The sequence below is a fragment of the Lipotes vexillifer genome, unplaced genomic scaffold, assembly GCF_000442215.2.
Source record: "Lipotes vexillifer unplaced genomic scaffold, Lipotes_vexillifer_v1.1 scaffold666, whole genome shotgun sequence".
Classification (NCBI taxonomy): Eukaryota; Metazoa; Chordata; class Mammalia; order Artiodactyla; family Lipotidae; genus Lipotes; species Lipotes vexillifer.
In genome coordinates, this window is record NW_006787408.1 from 4070629 (window position 1) to 4076628 (window position 6000).

A 6000-nucleotide genomic window follows, 5' to 3' on the forward strand; every position below is an offset into this window, starting at 1 on the left:
GGAGAGCAGTGACCCACAGTACATAATTCCTAAAAGAGGAAAAATCGGGTTCCTTGTCCAGAACTCTTCTATCTATAAAGGTTGCAGAAGTTTCTTATTCTGTATGCAGTAGGAAGAATCCGAAGGTAAAATATAATGGGCTAAAACCCCACAGAAAAGTATAATTAGCATGCGTGAATAGAACACTAAGGAGTTTCCTGACTGCTGCATATAATAAATATGTAGCTACATCAGAAATATTTTATGTAATACTATACATACTGAATTACTTCAAAAGTTCACTTTAAAAAAAAAAAAGACTATAATTCCAGGATAACAGGTGAGATTTTAATCCCACAAATATGGGATTAAAGAGACTGATTACATTTTTACTCTAATTATTTCAGACTAGAAGTTAATAGCAAAATCCATTAATATATTGTATTCATTGCATTTCTTGAACTATAAATGATCACAGTTAAAATTTCAGCACTTCAATCTTATGAATTTCCCAATAACTAGAAAATTACACTTTTTTCCCAAAACTTCCATATCAAGATTTTCAGAAGTCAAATTTCATCTTTTATTAAAACATAATAAATGAGAAATTAATAGCAGACATAATAATCAATCAATAGACTGATTCCGGGTAGGAGAATTTGGTAGCTGAAGGCAGGTTTAGGAAAGGGACTTGTGAATTTTAAATCACGTGCATTTAATACCTATTCAAAGTAATCAATTTTAACAACTAGAAACTGAAAATGCTCAGAATACACAGCACTTCTGCAGACTTGTAAGCTTTCCTCATACATACTTCTAAAAAAAGACTACCAAATAGGTTTCAAGATAAATTCAGCAGAAGTTACAAAAACTAAATCCTTTAAGGATTTTAAAAGAAAACGAATATATAAAATCCAACCCCACACTACTTTCAGTTTCACTGAATCTGCAATATATTATCAAAGGGTCCCTATGTGGAACACAAATTATTTTCTACCAGCTTAAAGTGGTATGTGAAATCCTAAACTCAGGATTTTAAATTAACAGCCTAAAAATGCTCATGATTTGTATTCCTTCTTTAGACAGTGGACCATTTCGGGTAAAATGAATGAAGAAAGCATTCCATGAAACACGGAGGCTGATTATTTCTCAAGGTGGGGTGTAGAAAATCTCCCCCAAGAAAGGCTTTGAAAAGTCCTCATAAGATTTCACTCCATAAGGCTGTTTCTTTCTTCTTTAAACATTGGCCATTACAAACATTCAAATACAAAGGAGGTGTCAAGGAAGTTTTTAGACTAATTAACATGAGGGCAAAGAAGCAACTAAAAACCAGTTCTGACAGAAATTTTGCTTGAAAAAAATACACTATCCTATAACCTTTATTACTATAAAAGCCTTAAGTCCACCCTTTACATGAAATAAGTGATTCTTTTATATAGAATGAATTAACTTAAGTTGCCTTGAAACAGTCTCACTTCAATTCCCTACTTGGAAAGCTGTCTGATGCACTATTATGTAACTCTATCCAAGACTCTAATGCAAGAGTTACATATCCATTAAAAGTTAGTAAAAAGTAAAACATGCACACGCACAACATTAGCTGTAGTTCCTTCATTACCCTGTCAAAATTATGAAACCCAGCATATTCTCAAACAAACAAAAAACCTTTCCTATTTAAACCAGAAATAGTGACACTTTGCATACTCCATAAAACTGTTAAAATGAAAAGCATTCTTCTTGGCTAGCTTCTGATCATTATAGAACTGTACATTTAAAATATAATCAAAATGCCAATTTTCAAAGAATGACATATCTTTTACATAAAACTAGCAAAATCTTTTTTATTTTAGTCTTTTAATTCATCTTAAAGTTTCATTCATTTTGAGGCCATTTATTTGCCCTCCAAAAGACCCATAGCATTTTCCCTGAAGGCTAATCAGCCAGTTCTTTCCCCCTCTGTGCCAACACAGAATCTCCAGAACAGTTCCTACCAGCAGCAGCAAAGTAACAACCCTACAGTGAATATGATCTACCATTTGGTTGGGCACATACTGAAATTCTGATTCATGAACATCTTAGTCAGTTTATGGATATCAATGAAAAGAAAAATGACACTCCGGCATGTGACTGCCAACTACCAAGTCACTTTACTTCAAAAGGAAATAGACTTTAGAAGCTAATAATTTCAAACAAATGAAGAAAAGTGACCAAGATATAAGGACCTCAACTAAGTTTGAAAATACACACAAATCGTGAAAAGGAGATTCAGAATTAACATTTAAAACTACACAATGAGACTAAGTTTGGCTGAAAGGATCTGATCCACTGTTAACGTAAATTAACAAATCAGTACATCTTGGAAAAGCTTACTTCTAGCAATAGAATCCGTATTATGATTTCAATCCAGTGTCACTTTTCCCAAAAAATAATTAGTCAACTCTATTACATATAGTACCAATTCTGGAAGGAGACTTGAATATTATTTGAATGGAACACAGGAGAACCCTGATATGCAAATGTAAAAGGAAATGTTGAAACTACAAATATTTTTAATTCACAAAAAATTTATAAATGTATCCAAGAATCATTAAAACACATTACCAATAATGTTGCACAAGACCTCTAACTGGCTTGAAACATCACATTCTTTCAAACAACATATAGAAAACTGCTTTCACAAGGACTATCTGTAGCAGTGACTAGTGAAAACCCTTTAAACTATTTTTCAGATTATCATCTCCCTCTTTCATTTGTTAAGTATTTTGATCAAGAACAACAATAAAACAATTTTTAAGGAAAGAATGTATAATTTTAAAAAAGCATTTAATCTTAATTCCCTTAATCAAAGGAGATGTGACAACCAACGCACATAAAATTAACCTTAATCCGCCAACGAAAACACGCAAAATGTCTCCTAACAATTCCCCTCCTCCTTAAAACAACCGTATACATAAATATGGTACTGACCTCCACTCCCACTGAGAGCAGCTAATAAGGAGAACAGATGCATTTGGAGACCAAGGTGCAACACCCCACCTCCTGAACCTCCCCAAATAACCACATCTTCAAAGTAGAACTGAACATTATTTTTGCTAAAGCAAGAATCCAACCCTCCGGAGCCTCAGCCCTTAGACAATGGTGGTTACCAGACAGAGCTGCACAGTTGAGTCCAAATGACACATTTCACTAGGCCTTGGACACAACACACACACACACACACACACACACACACACAGATATGCACACACACTCTCTCCCGAGGGGCCAGTTCTAAGGAAGGGGCGTTCAAATCCCACTGGGAGATGGAGGAGTAGCACAGTGGCCTGGGGGTAAGCCGGGGCGGGGGGACAGGCGAGAGGGGTGTAGATAGAGCGGAAGGGTAACTGCACTACACGCGAGGGAGGGGGCTGGAAATGGCCGATGGATTCTACATTTACTTAAAGGTCTTGACTTAACGGGTCCTTCCCCGGGGTTCTGTAACTAAAGCCAAACTGCGCAGCAAACATCGTGGGGTTGGGAGAAGAGAAGCTGCTCCCCCTACCCCGTGACTTAGGGAGGGGGGCGGGGGAAACAAGTTCCCCGGCCAACACCACCGACCACTCCGAGTCCCCCTCTCCCCTCCTCCAACAGGAAGGGGGAGGCTAACAGAGAAAAGGGGGAAAAACAAGTTCCCCAGCCAGCCCCAGCCACCCGATCACTCCCAGCCGCTCCCCCCCACCTCCTATTAGAAACGGGAGACCAAACCGTGGAAGACTGCCGAGAAGGGGAAAATCCCACCCTTCGCTCTTCCCCCACCCACCAACAGACTCCTGCGGGGTCCGTGAGCGAGCCGAGAAGCCAGAAGGATGGGTGGGGGGAGAGGGTGCCAAGCCCCCGAAACCAAACAAAGCGCGGCCTGAGCTAGAGCCCGGGCGAGTCGGGAAGCCGCGGCTTTTCCTGCCGGCCGGGGCCCAAGCCGGGCTGACACTGCGGCACCGGGGGACCCGCCTCCGCTCAACCTCCGTCTCCCACCCCCGGGCGCACAGGCCGCCCCCGCCCCGGCTTCCCTTCCCGCGGGTCCCGGTCAGCCGGGCGCCCGACCCGGCGGGCGGCGGGGAGGGAGCGCGGCCTTACCCCGCTCGCCGGCGTTGTTCCGCTCCTGGGGCAGCGGCGGAGGCGGCGGTGGCGGCGGCGGAGGCTGCTGCTGCTGCTGCTGCTGCGGCGGCGGCGGAGGCTGCTGCTGCGGCGGCTGCTGCTGGGGCGGCTGCGGCGGCGGCTGCTGCGGGGGTTGCTGCTGCTGCTGCTGTTGCTGCACCGGGCGCGGCCGCGACACTCGCCTGGGTCTCCGGTTGGCGGCTCGGACGGAGTTCATTTGCCGGGATGAGGTGGCGGCGTCGGCGGAGGGACACACACACGCACACGCACCGCGAGCTCCGGGGCAGGAGAAGGGGGTGGGGAGAGGGGGGAGGAAGGAAAAGGGGTGAGAGGAAGGGGAGATGGTAAGGGCGGAGGAGCGAGCGAGACCCCGAGTCAAGAGAAAGGCCCGCGGAGACAGACAGAGACCGAGCGAGGCCCGGCGGGCGGGCCTGACGCACGGGGAAGGCCGAGGCCGCCGGGCGGGGCGGCGGCGAGGGACGGAGACAGAAAGACGGGCAGAGCGAGAGAAAGGGATCCCGAGGCGAAGCGCGGCGTCGGCGGCTGAGGAGACAGACCCCGGTCCCGCCGACTCCCGAGCGGCGTCTCCGGCGGCGGGGGGAGTGGGCGGGCGGGTGAGGAAGGGAGAAGGAGGAGAAGAGAGGGAGAGAAGGGAGGGAGGGAGCAGGGGGCGCCCGGCTCTTTTTTTTTTTCCTCTTCCTCCCCCCCACACCCCCTGAAAGAGATTTCTGAGAGGAATTTTTTCTCTCTTTCTTCGGCCTCTTCTCTCTCCTCCCCCCCTTCTCTCCTCGGCGAAGGGGAAATGAGTGTGAAGGGAGGAGATAGGGGGAAAAAGAGGCGTCGTCGTAACTCCTCCTTAAAGGAGCCTTTCCTTCTCCTCCTCAGCCCCGTCGCCGCTGCTTCTGCTGCTGCTCCGTGGCAGGAGGAGCCATTGACACCGCCGGAGCCGCCACTCGCCCAGTCGGTCCCTCCCCGCCGCGGGGCTGGCTAGGGGCGCGGGGGAGGGCCGCGGGGCGGCGGGGGGGGGGCGGATGGGCGGGGGAGGGGAGGGCCGCGGGGCGTCGGGGGAGGGGCGAATGGGCGGGGAAGTAGAGGGGCGGGGATTCCGGCAAAGCAGCCAATGGAAGGCGCTCATACAACCTTCGGGCCAATGGGGCCTCTGCTCTTATCGCTAAGTCCCTTCCTTCAACGCCCTGTTTCCTCTCTCGGGTTTCCTCCCTCCCCAGCCAAGGAGGGGGGAAGGAGGAGAGGGGGAGTGTGGTGGGGCGGGTGATAATGGGGAGGTATCAGGGCATATAATAGAGCGGGGGTTGGGTGAAGAGAGCGCTAGTGCGTAGCGACGATTCTGGGAGAGGAGGTGCTCGGAGGAAAGGGCGGGGGCTGCTGATGTAATGGGGAGAAGTGATTAATCCTTCGGTTCGTCGTTTCAACCTCGGCCCCCCCCCCCGCCCCCCGCTCGATTTTTTAAAGCGGAAAAAAGTAGAGCGAGGTAGCCAATCTTAGTAACTTGGGTTTTTTTGTGGTAGGTAGGTCCAAAGTCTGAGCTGTAGGGAGCGCTAGAGATTCTGTGCCCTTTAGTCAAGCTGAGGGTATTTGCAAACCTTGGAGATCCACTTTACCGAGCTTGGAGCTTGGTAACCGAAGTTTGGAGTCGGTTCCTAATCGTAGTCTAAGAGGAGTCACCTAAATCTTGAAAAGGTTTTGGTCAATAGGCAATAGACCTTTGGTCAATTTACTTCGGAGACGTGGTCTATATAATGTTTGGGGAAATAATATGTGAGAAAAGGAGAGAAGTAAATGTGTTGAGGTTGTGTTTAGTTTTTTTTTTTAGATCTCACAAACTCAGAAAAAGAAGAAACCTCAAGGGGAATTATCTTTTGTATCTGT

At 47.3% G+C, this 6000-nt stretch overlaps 1 pseudogene; it reads left to right on the forward strand.

Annotated features, from left to right (window-relative positions):
* The window catches only part of LOC103070024 (uncharacterized), a 61269-nt pseudogene extending 56538 nt beyond the window's left edge, over positions 1–4731 (forward strand).
* The last annotated feature ends 1269 nt before the right edge of the window (positions 4732–6000 follow it).